The sequence below is a fragment of the Triticum urartu genome, unplaced genomic scaffold (assembly GCF_056163025.1).
Source record: "Triticum urartu cultivar PI428250 unplaced genomic scaffold, HENAU_Tu73 scaffold2, whole genome shotgun sequence".
NCBI classification, from domain to species: Eukaryota; Viridiplantae; Streptophyta; class Magnoliopsida; order Poales; family Poaceae; genus Triticum; species Triticum urartu.
The window spans coordinates 10,976,532-10,991,800 of record NW_028260368.1 but is presented as its reverse complement, the minus strand read 5'-3'; the positions used below and the strand labels follow the sequence as shown (position 1 = coordinate 10,991,800).

At 36.1% G+C, this 15,269-nt stretch overlaps 1 non-coding gene across 1 annotated transcript; it reads right to left on the bottom strand.

Annotated features, from left to right (window-relative positions):
* Positions 1–14,580: 14,580 nt before the first annotated feature.
* TRNAF-GAA (transfer RNA phenylalanine (anticodon GAA)) lies at positions 14,581–14,653 on the bottom strand. The gene has a single exon. It is a non-coding gene; the product is annotated as a tRNA-Phe (tRNA).
* Between the last annotated feature and the right edge of the window lie 616 nt (positions 14,654–15,269).

The following is a 15,269-nucleotide window of genomic DNA, read 5'->3' as shown; positions in this document are numbered from 1 at the left end:
CCAACTATAGAACTATGACACAATCAAACCCGAATGAACAAAATGTTGAATTGAATCGTACCAGTCTATACTGGGGTTTATTACTCATTTTTGTACTTGCTGTTTTATTTTCCAATTACTTCTTCAATTGAGAGAAAGAAAGAGACTAATAAGAATTCTCTTATCCCATTTGGAAGGATACCATCCTTATAACTACCCATGACTGTTTTTGTCTCTAGCATGACCAATTGATAAAATGTGGAGGAAAGTAGGGGAAATGGCCGATACTACTGGAAGAATTCCTCTTTGGCTGATAGGTACTGTAGCTGGTATTGCTGTGATTGGTTTAGTAGGTGTTTTCTTTTATGGTTCATATTCTGGATTGGGTTCATCTCTATAGTAATCGGAGGGACCAGATTGTAAACATGAAAAAGTAGGAGCTTAGCGGGTCCTTACCCCCCTTTATCTGATTAGAGCGGAAAGGACCCGCGGAATTTTTATTTTACTCTTATAACGCGAATTGAATCTATTCGATTCACTCTTATGAAGCAACAAGAAAAAGAGATCACTCGAGGATCCAATATCTTATTCCACGAAGGAAGTATCCTGAAAATCCTTGATTTAGTTTCGAGTAATAAACTAATAAAACCTTAATCAAAACTATTCAACTAGCCTAAAAATAAAAAAACCTTCAATGGAAGAGTTTACTTTTTTTTTGCAAAATTTCTGTAAATTTGAAGTTGAACTTAATTAAACAAGCCAAGCAATTTGCTCACAATCACAAGAAATTTTTCCCCCGCCATATTTTCTTCCCCTCTGTTTGTCCACTACCTCGGCTAAACCTAAGCAAAAGAAAAAGAGGTCCAAGAGACAGACCCGAATAAAGAAGAAATAGTAATCTTTGACGAATTAGGAAGAAAAAGGATTCTTATTTTGATACAAGAAGAATCGGCACAAGAAAAAGGCTTTTTCTTGTGCCGAATAGACGATTAAGAAGACCTGCAATCCCTCCGAAAAAGAAGAAATTTTAATTTGATTGTTCTCGCCTTTGCCTTGGATTCTCTTCTTTTGCATGGGATATAAATAAGGAATTCCAGACATCTCATAAACAAAAAGCAGTCTAAACAAAAAAAGGATTTCCAAAATAGATCATAGATAATTCTAGCAATTGCCAATAAATCGAGGCTTTTTACCAACTTGATGGTAAGAAATCCCGGGACCTAGAAATTCATTTCGTACAATTGAACCTTTTCAAACTGTTTCTTTTTGAGAACCAAAAAAACTTGTGCCAAAATAACGGATGCGAAGAAGAACAAAAGGCCTTGGACACGTAATGGATCCTGAAGCACGATTTCTGCGTCCCCCTGACCAAAACCTCCCACATTAGGATTGCTTGTTAATGGTTGATCAAGCTTGATGGATTCCCCCTCTGAAACAAGAAGTTCTGGTCCGGGAGGTATAATATCAATCACTTGGCGTCCATCTGATGCATCAACTATGGATATTTCATACCCCCCCTTTTCTTTACGTAGTATTTTTCTTACTATACCTGTTGACGTAGCATTATAGACTGTATTGTTACTCTTGCTACCATCAGGATAGATCTGTCCTCTTCCTCGGTTTCCCCCTACATATATGGGATATTTTAAGAAATGAGCATCTTTCTTCGTAGCAGGATCAGGGGAAAGAATGGGAAAGACAATTTCACTATATTTCTTACCGGGAACAGGGCCTATCACAAGAATGTTTTTTTTATCGGGACGATAACTCTGAAAAGCAAGATTTCCTATCTTTTCTTTTAACTCAGGGGAAATACGATCGGGCGGCGCTAATTCGAATCCCTCGGGCAAAATAAGAACAGCACCTACATTCAACCCTCCCTTTTTTCCATTAGCAAGAACTTGTTTCAATTGCATATCATAAGGAATTCGAAGAACTGCTTCAAATACAGTATCGGGAAGCACAGCTTGGGGAACTTCAATATCGACGGGCTTGCTAGCTAAATGGCAATTGGCACATACAATTCGTCCAGTTGCTTCTCGTGGGTTTTCATAACCCTGCTGCGCAAAAATGGGATATGCATTTGAAATAGATGTCCGAGTTATTACGTATATCATGATCGATACAGAAATCGATCGAGTTATCTGTTCCTTTACCCAAGAAAAAGTATTTCTATTTTCCATGTCCAATCGCAGATCCCAGAATTTCTACAATAAATTAGATAGGTAGCTAAGCTAATCTAGTTCCCTATACACGAATCTGTTGTCATTCTACTGCAACAGTTGTACTGCAATGATGAATACCTTAAAGTAGGTATAAATAGAAAGAATTTTGCTAAAATGGAAAAGGGCTTTCTTTCTAAAAAAAGATGCTTGCTAATTTGATTAATATTAATATCGGGAGATCAAATGAATTTATGCTTCACTAATTGAATGATAAATGACTACAAGCGAAGGAGATAGACGATTTAAACAAAAAAAGACCCAAAATTTCAAACATGTATCTAGAATTACTGGAAAACTACAAACAAAAATAGTGAAAATAAGCTCGTTAGGAGCCCATCCAAAATCGTTGTAGACCCAACGAATTACTAGTTCCCAACCACGGGTGGAGTGAAATCCAACAAAAAAATCAGTAACTAAAAGAATAAAAAAAGCTTTTATTGAGTCATTTAAATTATAGAAGAATTCCTGAACCCAAGAATTCAAAATGACAAGTTCCTCTTTACCCAGAAAAAAAGAACCACTTAGAATAGCCAAACAGATTATATTTGTCGAGAAATGCAAAATGGTATGGAGATGATCCTCATTATTTATTTTGACCCATTGTATTATTTCCTTGTGTATTCCTGTAGGAGGTTTTTGTACATGTGTCTTTAGTTTCCCTTTTATCATCTCGTCCAAGAGAGAAAGTTCTTCTAATTCTATGAATCTTTCTAGAATCCTTTTCTCTTGAATATCAGTTAAGAGAGTTTCGGATTGCCTGGTATTCCACCAATTCTTAATCCAAAGTTCCAGACATTTGTTAAATGAGGAAGAGACCCCCCAAGGCAAAAGTACGATAAATACAAGATATAGTAAAGAAGGCAATGCTTTCTTTTTTTTCATTTTTGATCTGTAAATGGAGTTGTTAATGAATATGCTTCATTCGCTGACTCTATTCCATTCCCTGACTCTATATGATGATATTTCTATTTCATGATATTTCTATTTCTTTGAAGCAAAAACTCTATAGGTTTGATACCCTGTATCTATTCTTCTTTTTTGTATATTAGTTATTAGTGGAATTTCAGTGCATTGGGTTCTTTCTTAGATCTAGATGGAATGAAATAGTGAAATAGAATAAAAAAAAAGCCCTTTCGGATGAAAAAGGAAGAATAGTATGCGATATATCTAACTTGGATAAAAAAAAATTAAAAGCAAATTTCTCTTATCCTCGTTTGTTCCTTCCTTTAGATAAATACTTAAAAATCCCCTTACAATAACAAATCCAATTTAGAAGGGACTTCCTCCCTGTGTTGAGAAAACTTTTCTTCTTCCAATTCTTCTTTTCTTCATTCAACTCAGTTCAAAAAAGATACCTCAAAATACTTCAATTGGTACGCGCAAGAAATAGGCCAATTCGGCAGCTTTTTGTTCAATTTCTCGTGGAGTAAAAAATTTATCATCAGTACGAGTCAAGGGAATGATCCCCTGGCCCCGGATTTCCATATAAAGAATACGACGAGGATAAAGACCCTCTTTAACCTGAATTCTAATTGATTGGATATCCCGCATAAGGAATCGAAGGAAGACGCGACGTTTTATTCCAGGGAATCCCCAACGAAAAATGCACACTATTCCCTCTTTTCTATCGAATCGGTCATAACCACTACCTACATTCCACAAAATAGTACACCACAAGTAGGAGCTAATGAATAGGCCTGCGATTCCGTAGAAAGACATCACGACCCCCTGCGGAAAAAAAAGAATTTCTTGAGATGGAAGTATAGATATAATATTCTTACCAAGATAACTGGAAATCCCAACCGATAAGAATCCTAGTGAACCTAGAAAAAGAATACAGGCCCAGAAAAAATTACCCCTTTTTCGAGAACCTTTTAGAAGTTCTACCCATATGTGTTCTGATCGCCAATTCATATTAGATATACTAAATCCAGCAGCGGTCGATTGAAATTGAGAGAATAAGCTAAATAATTTTGACTTTACTTTTTTTGATTCTGAAATCGCCTTCAGCAACTAGTACTCCTGTGAAATAATAGGTTAGATACATTGACTTTCTATTCAAAAAATATTCGTTGATTCAATTAAAATAAATAAAATAAAACTCGCTATACCTGGCTCTGCATATTCATGCATTTATGCTCGTAGCCTATATCCGCATCCATAACCGTTTTTCATTTGTGTGTAGAAAGTGTGTGTAGAAAAAGCCACATACCCTACCATATTATATTACTTACACTAAAAAATACTAGACAATCTTATTTTTTTGCACATAAAGAAATAAAGAAGTCATTGCAATTGCCGGAAATACTAAGCCTACTAAAGGCACGAAAATAGAAGGTAAGTTTAAATCCGTCATGGAATAGGTGTCTCAATTCAAATTTACTATTTCTATCTAGTCGAAAAATATCTTAAGATTCTTATGATATAATTAAGTATATCTATTATAAGGAATATTGACTATTGTATTGTATTTTTTATTTTTAGTTTGAAAAATATTCTGTAAAAAAAATGAAAGGATAATAAGAAAATTCCAAAAAAGGAGAACTAATTAAAAAGATTTTATTTTGATTTTCCCATCCTCATGGCCTTTCTATCTTTCTAATCTAATTTGAAATTGGATTCAAAAGAAAGCGGTTAGAATTTACTTCCTGCATACATACTTCTCTAGAAGCGCATACAATAATGCGTGGTAAAGGCGGAAAAATAGTATATTCAATCAAAATCAAAGGGCAAATTATCTTACCTACTATAGATCCCCTACTACCCTCTTAGACTTTAAAAGGCGATATACCACCCAAAGAAAGGGTATGAAAATGCCGGGTGGAGTTAGCTTTTCGACGAAGACCTGTCCCGTGCAGCGAAGCCCTGTTAGTAAGACCCCCCGCAATAATGGATTATAGAAGAATATTATTCCAAATACTCCTCTGGACGCATATAGTAGCATTGCGATTCCGAATCTTTTTTATTTATGAATATGAACAGAAAAAATTCATTGTATCGTTGGGTCGGAGCGGAGGTTTGGTCCAGAAAAATTAGAAACAAAACGTCTACTCTACCGCATTGAAGTCTATAGCGCTGTATTTCCACGAAAGTATAATTCTTACCATCAGGATACGATCCTTTCTTTTGAACTAAACGTCTCTACGATGGGTCCAGGTTCTATGTCCAATCCCAAATCAAGGATTTCTCGCTCTTGATCGGAGTCATAAACTAAAAAAAAACTACCTTTTTATCCTTTTTCTCAAGGTTATAGAAAACTTCCTTATCTAGTTCTAGCATTTTGAAAAAAAAAAAATGCTTCTTTTTTTACACACAGTTCGAGTCACTTGTTGACTCACGATTACGCCTGTTAAAAGTTTCAAACGTCCTCTTTTTTGAAATTGAAAGAGAGTCCTATAAAAAGGTCTAACTTCCAAACTATGTCTTTTTTCATTCATTCTCCTTTAGTTTTTTTCTCTATCTAGAAGTGGAATAGAATAACCCGGTTGAAGGGTAATGATCATACGTCTGTAATGCATTGTATGGCCCAGAATAGGTCCTATTCTTCTACCTTTTCCAGGTAGTCGATGGCTATTCACAGCTACCACCTTAACACCAAAGAAGAGTTCGACCCAATGCTTTATTTCTGTCTTAGTGAATCCCGATTCGACATTAAAAGTATATTGATTCTTTCCCAATAAACGAAGACTTTTTTCTGTAAATACTGCGTATTTGATTCCATTATCATTATCATATGATAATACTATATTTTATTATTTTATTATTTTATTTGTATTTCTTTATTGTATTATACCTTAATATATATATTCTAGATATATAGAATAGACGAATCTCAATTTGTCAAGTCTCATGATCATATCATGATCTATTTTTATTCGGCTCAATCTTTTTTTTCTAAAAAAGATTGAGCCGAGTTTAATTGCAATCAATTAGAAGAATAAAGAAGAATTACTGCATTTCATAACTGATTTTTTTCTCTTTTTATTTCGTTTCTTTTTTATTTATACCTTCTTTATCTTTAGTTTTATCTAGTTAATCAATAGTATCTACCGGCTCGAACTCGAATTTGATCGCCTTCCATACTTCACAAGCTGCGGCTAGTTCAGGACTCCATTTGCAAGCTGCTCGGATAATTTCATTACCTTCGCGAGCAAGATCGCGCCCTTCGTTACGAGCTTGTACACAGGCTTCTAAAGCCACTCGATTAGCTGCTGCACCAGGTGCATTTCCCCAAGGATGTCCTAAAGTTCCTCCACCAAATTGTAATACAGAATCGTCCCCAAAGATTTCGGTCAGAGCTGGCATATGCCAAACATGAATACCACCTGAAGCTACCGGTATAACACCTGGCATGGATACCCAGTCCTGAGTGAAAAAGATACCGCGAGCACGATCTTTTTCAATAAAATCATCGCGCAATAAATCAACAAAACCTAAAGTCATTTCGCGTTCCCCTTCTAACTTACCTACTACTGTACCGGAGTGGATATGATCTCCCCCAGACATACGCAATGCTTTAGCTAATACACGGAAATGCATACCATGATTTTTCTGTCTATCAATAACTGCATGCATTGCACGGTGAATGTGAAGAAGTAGGCCATTGTCGCGGCAATAATGAGCCAAAGTAGTATTTGCGGTGAATCCCCCAGTTAAGTAGTCATGCATTACAATAGGAACCCCTAATTCTCTTGCAAATACAGCTCTCTTAATCATTTCTTCACATGTACCCGCAGTCGCATTCAAGTAATGCCCCTTGATTTCACCGGTTTCGGCCTGTGATTTATAAATAGCTTCGGCACAAAAGACAAAACGGTCTCTCCAGCGCATAAATGGTTGTGAGTTTACGTTTTCATCATCTTTGGTAAAATCAAGTCCACCACGTAGACACTCATAACACGCTCTACCATAATTTTTTGCGGATAATCCCAATTTTGGTTTAATAGTACATCCCAATAAAGGACGACCGTACTTGTTCAACTTATCTCTTTCAACTTGGATACCATGAGGCGGGCCTTGGAAAGTTTTTGAATAAGTAGGGGGAATTCGTAGATCCTCCAAACGTAGAGCACGTAGGGCTTTGAAACCAAATACGTTACCTACAATGGAAGTAAACATGTTAGTAACGGAACCCTCTTCAAATAGGTCTAATGGATAAGCTACATAACAGATCCATTGGTTGTCTTCCCCAGCAACAGGCTCGATGTGATAGCATCGTCCTTTGTAACGATCAAGACTGGTAAGTCCATCAGTCCAAACAGTTGTCCATGTACCAGTAGAAGATTCGGCAGCTACTGCAGCCCCTGCTTCTTCGGGCGGAACCCCAGGCTGAGGACTTACTCGGAATGCTGCCAAGATATCAGTATCCTTAGTTTCATACTCTGGGGTGTAGTAAGTCAATTTATAATCTTTAACACCAGCTTGAAATCCAACACCTGCTTTAGTTTCTGTTTGTGGTGACATAAGTCCCTCCCTATAACTCTTGAATTAAGAATTCTCACAATAACAGGGTCTACTCGATGTTAATTAGGCGTAAATGAAACTTTAGCAAAAATCTCGTAAAACAAAAAGGATATTCAATTAATATAATATCAACTCATTAAAGAAAATTGAGGGCATGCTTAGGTTAATGAATATGTTTCATTCATATATAATGCGTACACCCTGTGTATGTTCTATCCTATAGGAATTCCAATATAGGAATTCGATAGGAATTGAGTTGTTGTTATGGTAAGTTAACACGGTTCGTTATTAAACCATGGATTTGATTTACCAAATCCATAATTATTGTATACTCTTTGATAGATATAGCGCAACCCAAATTAATTCCTAATCCTTATTTTACAAGTTCTTAATAGTTCTCTTTTCTTATTTTGAATGCAAATACCTAACTAAATACTAATAAAATTCTTTGTTGACAGCAATCTATGCTTCACAGTAGTATATATTTTGTATATCGAAGTCCTAGATAGGAAAGTAGAGTAGGCACAGATCCTCCACAAAAGGCAAAATGTATATGAAAAAAAAGATTGATTGAACTTTCCAATGGACTCATTCCATGAGTAAACGATTGAATGGGATTCGCTTGGGCAACGAAATCAAGTCCTGGTCCCCTTTTCTCTCTTATTGAATTAACTAATTCATTTCCTTTTTACTTTTGGATTTTTTTTGATTTGATTTGGCATTATTCAACAATAAAAAAAGAAAAATTTCGACAAATTCCTTTTTTTTAATTATGTGATAATTATGAGAACCAATCCTACTACTTCTCCTCCCGGGGTTTCCACAATTGAAGAAAAAAGTACAGGTCGTATCGATCAAATTATTGGACCCGTGCTGGATGTCACTTTTCCCCCAGGCAAGTTACCTTATATTTATAACGCTTTGGTAGTCCAGAGTAGAGACACTGCCGATAAGCAAATTAATGTGACTTGTGAGGTACAACAATTATTAGGAAATAATCGAGTTAGAGCTGTAGCTATGAGTGCTACGGACGGGTTGATGAGAGGAATGGAAGTGATTGACACGGGAGCTCCTCTCAGTGTTCCGGTCGGTGGAGCTACTCTCGGACGAATTTTCAACGTTCTTGGGGAGCCTGTTGACAATTTGGGTCCTGTAGATAGTAGTGCAACGTTCCCTATTCATAGATCTGCGCCTGCCTTTATCGAGTTAGATACGAAATTATCCATCTTTGAAACAGGTATTAAGGTCGTCGATCTTTTAGCTCCTTATCGACGTGGAGGAAAAATAGGACTATTTGGGGGGGCTGGAGTAGGTAAAACAGTACTGATCATGGAATTAATCAATAACATTGCTAAAGCTCATGGGGGCGTATCCGTATTCGGTGGAGTAGGGGAACGGACTCGTGAAGGAAATGATCTTTATATGGAAATGAAGGAATCCGGAGTAATTAATGAAAAAAATATTGAGGAATCAAAGGTAGCTCTAGTCTATGGCCAAATGAATGAACCACCGGGAGCTCGTATGAGAGTTGGTTTAACTGCCCTAACTATGGCGGAATATTTCCGAGATGTTAATAAGCAAGACGTGCTTTTATTTATCGATAATATCTTTCGTTTTGTTCAAGCAGGATCAGAGGTATCCGCTTTATTAGGGAGAATGCCCTCCGCAGTGGGTTATCAACCTACTCTTAGTACAGAAATGGGTTCTTTGCAAGAAAGAATTGCTTCTACTAAAAAGGGATCTATAACTTCGATTCAAGCAGTTTATGTACCTGCAGACGATTTGACCGACCCTGCCCCTGCCACAACATTTGCACATTTGGATGCTACTACCGTACTTTCCAGAGGATTAGCTTCCAAGGGTATTTATCCAGCAGTAGATCCTTTAGATTCAACCTCGACTATGTTACAGCCTCGGATCGTTGGCAACGAACATTATGAAACTGCGCAAAGAGTTAAGGAAACTTTACAACGTTACAAAGAACTTCAGGACATTATCGCAATTCTTGGCTTGGATGAATTATCGGAAGAGGATCGTTTAACTGTAGCAAGAGCAAGAAAAATTGAGCGTTTCTTATCACAACCGTTCTTTGTGGCAGAAGTTTTTACTGGTTCTCCAGGAAAGTATGTTGCTCTTGCGGAAACTATTAGGGGATTTCAACTAATCCTTTCCGGAGAATTAGACGGCCTACCTGAACAGGCTTTTTATTTGGTGGGTAACATCGATGAAGCTAGCACGAAAGCTATAACCTTAGAAGAGGAGAACAAATCGAAGAAATGAAATTAAATCTTTATGTACTGACTCCTAAGCGAATTATTTGGGATTGTGAAGTGAAAGAAATCATTTTATCCACTAATAGTGGCCAAATTGGCGTATTACCAAACCACGCCCCCATTAACACAGCAGTAGATATGGGTCCTTTGAGAATACGCCTCCTCAACGACCAATGGTTAACAGCGATTCTGTGGAGCGGTTTTGCGAGAATAGTTAATAATGAGATCATCATTTTAGGAAATGATGCGGAACTGGGTAGTGATATTGATCCGGAAGAAGCTCAAAAGGCACTTGAAATAGCCGAAGCTAACTTGAGTAAAGCTGAGGGTACGAAAGATTTGGTTGAAGCGAAGCTCGCTCTCAGACGAGCTAGGATACGAATCGAGGCTGTCAATTGGATTCCCCCATCCAATTGAAGACAATCCAGTGGTTTATAGTTGATACAAAGAAAAAGGGAAGAGGGGTAGAAAAAGTTATTAGATAGCGAAGCGAAGTAAGTCCAATGCTATCTAGTAATTTTTCTACCTACTTACCTACTATTGGATTTGAACCAATGACTCCCGCCGTATGAAAGCAATACTCTAACCACTGAGTTAAGTAGGCAATTTATCACCACAAAGGAAGACCCATTACTTCGATCGATTATATATTGAATCCCTTTTCTAAGCAATACCGCTCTGTTATTGGTCTGTTATATACTAAATACTAAACTAAATACTAAACAGATACAGATCAAAGGGGTATCCTCTGGCATTAGAAAATATTCATCTTGACAAGAAATTATCTATATGTTAAGATATCTCTGATAAGGGCTATAGCTCAGTTCGGTAGAGCAACTCGTTTACACGTGCGCCAATGCTTTTCAAAGGAGCTTATTATGCAATGAACATAATCGATCTTATTGCAAAATCAATGTCTTACTTCATAGATTCGAGAGAATAGGAGAACAGTAGCCTGACAAACAGTCGGTTCAGTCCGATTCAGGTGCCAATTCAGGTGCCTAATCAAATAGAACCCTTATGGATTTGCTAGTTGATAAGGTAAATATCCAGCCCACTAAATGCTAGGCGTAATGAGGATAAGGGCCTCCAAAAAACTTCTTTTCGTTCTATGAACTTTAAGGTGTATGAAGTCTCATAGTTAACTCTTGCAGTGGAACGATAGAGACTCCATTTCACTTAGGTTGATTTAATTTAGACCGGAGGCAGACCTAAGTCAAGGTAATCCTCCTTTGAAACACTTTGGTATTGCTCCTAGATAGATCATAATACAAAAAATCAATCAGAGCACAGGGAGCCATCTCATTATCTTTCCGTAAAGAAAAACTATGGTGGACTAACTGATCTTTAAATCAGTTTATGAAAGAGCCCAATGCAAAAAAATGCATGTTGGGTCTTTGAAACAGTTCAAATCATTTCGATAATAATCCGTTTGATCTGTTTTACCGAGAAGGTCTACGGTTCGAATCCGTATAGCCCTAATATGCCCTTTTTTAGATTTTAGGATCTCTATCCTATGTTTTCTTTAGTTTAGTATAGTTTTCATTTTCTCATTAGTATTTGTTTATAGACTGGATAGGCGCCTGCGACATAGAATAGAGATAAAAGCATTACCAAAGGCTCATTCATCGAAAATCAAAATCATACAGACAGGAAAAGAAAAACGAATTTCTATCAAATCAATAGAAGAAAGGATCCTTTCCCTGATTTGAATCCCGTCCTCCTTCAAATAGGATATCTCTAGACTTCCCTATAATAACTGCAATGATTTTATCCATTTTGCGAATTCCTACTTTGTTTTAAGTATATTTATTACTTTGTTTATAGATACATTATGTAAATTGATCAACTTTAAATAGAAAAAATAAAGTAAAGAGTAAATAAGAAAACAGAATATTCTGTCTCATAGTTCTGAAATAGAGTTCTTTATTTTTATTTTATAGTATTACTTCTCATTAATTATACTGCATAGATTAGTCCTACTATCTTAATTAGGTTCTAATTTAGTAGTATTCTCATTTTTATTTAATAGTCTCTTATTATTTTATTATTAAATATTAAATAAAGGATAGAGCTATTCTTTTTTCTAGAGATTCTAGAGAAAGCGAGACAAAGTGAAACGAGAAAGTTTTCTTTATATAAGAATTAGATCTACATACACCATATCTAAATAGAATGGAAATCCAAAAGAAAGGGAGTTGGGATTCCATTGGATGAATCTTTAAAGAAGATGCAGCACAGAGGAAACAAAGGCTAAACTTAAACTAAGCGCTTTTGTTTGAACAAAAAAGATTCTTGTTTCACCGAGGAAAAGAGAGAAGTTCTGGATAAATTGACAATGCTGAATTGAATTGACTAATTTAAGTTCCGCCTATTCCACATTAATGGGAGTACATTATGTTTCTGCTTCACGAATATGATATTTTTTGGACATTTCTAATAATAGCAAGCCTTATTCCTATTTTGGCATTTTCGATTTCAGGACTTTTAGCCCCGGTTAGTGAAGGACCAGAGAAGCTTTCTAGTTATGAATCGGGTATAGAACCCATGGGAGGGGCTTGGGTACAATTCCGAATACGCTATTATATGTTTGCGCTCGTTTTTGTTGTTTTTGATGTGGAAACCGTCTTTCTATACCCTTGGGCAATGAGTTTCGACGTATTGGGTGTATCCGTTTTTATCGAAGCTTTGATTTTCGTGCTTATCTTAGTTGTTGGTTTAGTTTATGCATGGCGAAAAGGAGCCTTGGAATGGTCTTAACTGAATATTTAGACAAAAAAAAAGAAGGAAAAGATTCTATTGAGACAGTTATGAATTTGATTGAGTTTCCCTTACTTGACCAAACAAGTTCCAATTCTGTTATTTCAACTACACCAAATGATCTTTCGAATTGGTCAAGACTCTCCAGTTTATGGCCCCTTCTATACGGTACCAGTTGTTGTTTCATTGAATTTGCTTCATTAATAGGCTCACGATTCGACTTTGATCGTTATGGATTGGTACCAAGATCAAGTCCTAGGCAAGCAGACCTAATTTTAACAGCCGGTACGGTAACAATGAAAATGGCTCCCTCTTTAGTGAGATTATACGAGCAAATGCCTGAACCAAAATACGTCATTGCTATGGGAGCCTGTACTATTACAGGGGGAATGTTCAGTACGGATTCCTATAGTACTGTTCGGGGAGTTGATAAGTTAATTCCTGTGGATGTCTACTTGCCGGGCTGCCCACCTAAACCGGAGGCAGTTATAGATGCCCTAACAAAACTTCGTAAGAAGATATCGCGAGAAATAGTTGAGGATCAAACTCTATCTCAAAATAAAAATAGATGTTTTACTACCAGTCACAAGCTTTATGTTAGGCGCAGTACTCATACAGGAACTTATGAGCAAGAATTGCTCTATCAATCACCATCTACATTAGATATATCTTCTGAAACTTTTTTCAAATCCAAAAGTTCAGTACCTTCCTACAAATTAGTGAATTAGGAGAGGGGCTCTTTTGTGTAGAAAAATAAAAAGCAGGGCAATCTTTCAAACTTGCATCCGAAATGTGAAATATTTATACAAAGAGGGAGAGATGAAGACAATGCAGCAGGGTTGGTTATCTAATTGGCTAGTCAAACATGAGGTGGTTCATAGATCTTTGGGCTTTGATCACCGAGGAATAGAGACTTTACAAATAAAAGCAGGGGATTGGGATTCCATTGCTGTCATTTTATATGTATATGGTTACAATTATTTACGCTCCCAATGTGCTTATGATGTAGCACCCGGTGGATCTTTAGCTAGCGTGTATCATCTTACGAGAATACAATATGGTATAGATAATCCAGAAGAAGTCTGCATAAAAGTCTTTGCCCAAAAGGATAATCCTAGAATTCCGTCTGTCTTCTGGATTTGGAGAAGTGCCGATTTTCAAGAACGCGAATCTTATGATATGGTGGGAATCTCTTATGATAATCATCCGCGCCTTAAACGTATCCTAATGCCTGAAAGTTGGATAGGCTGGCCCTTACGTAAGGATTATATAACCCCCAATTTTTATGAAATACAAGATGCTCATTGAATGATAAGAAATTCATGCTCACTTATACAACACAACTCCAGATTTTATTCAAGTCAAGGAATATTTTTAGGTTCTTTTCCTAGATGAAACGGAATACCTATTTATAATTAATTCCTAATTATACAAAAGCATTCCAGATAGACTGAGCAAAAAAAGGGTTTCATTTGGATTCCCCTATTTTGAAAATCGCATATTAATTTCCTTCATATGAACAGAAAAATAGGATGACTCAAAGAAGTTCTCTACCAGGAACTTTGTACCGCGCACATTACTTAGCACAACTAGGAAAATAAGATAAGATAAAGATAAGCAAGACTAAAAAAATATTCGTCGGAATAGCGGAATACAAAATTAAGAAACGCAAAAAAATAAAGGGGAATCTCACCCCCTTCTTTATCATAAAGAAAAGATATATTTTAAAACTTCTTTAAAAAGAAAAAGAAGTGCCTCTATATTTATATTATAGATTTATCCACTTAGATGAATAAATATTATTAATGAATATGTATCACAATCCATCTCGAGGTATTTGGATCAATACCTATTCGGTGGATCTTTTTTTTTTTTTTCTCTGCCAGGAACCAGATTTGAACTGGTGACACGAGGATTTTCAGTCCTCTGCTCTACCAACTGAGCTATCCTGACCTTTTCTTGTGCATCATCCTAGTAGAGTATTTGTATCTATGTCAATTAAAAGGACTAAAAATTAATTAAAGTATTTCAAATTTTAAATTTGAAAATGGGGGGGGTAGTCCTATGCATTGTGCATGGTTTACTTAAATAAAACTTAAAAATAGAGTGAATAACCAAGATTTCTTGCCGATACTCTAATAAAAAAGAAATCTATTCAATGAATAGGATAAGATCCATTGAGTTCTCTTCGCATTCCTTTGTGAAAGAGTAGAATGAGAAAGCTAATGAATCTTAAACCCATTGCATTGATAAAAAGAAAAAAAAGTGCATTGATAAAAAGAAAAAAAAAAAGAGGATAAATAATAATAATATAGTATAGTTAGGGAATAAAAGAGGATTTGGGGATAGAGGGACTTGAACCCTCACAACTTATAAAGTCGACGGATTTTCCTTTTACTAGAAATTTCATTGTTGTCAGTATTGACATGTAGAATGGGACTCTCTCTTTGTCCTCGTCCGATTAATCCACTTTTTTAAAGATCTCGAAAACTTTGAATTTTAATTGAAGAATTTGATTATTCAATATTCGATTGGAGTGGATTCACAATAATGAAAAAAAAAAATTATG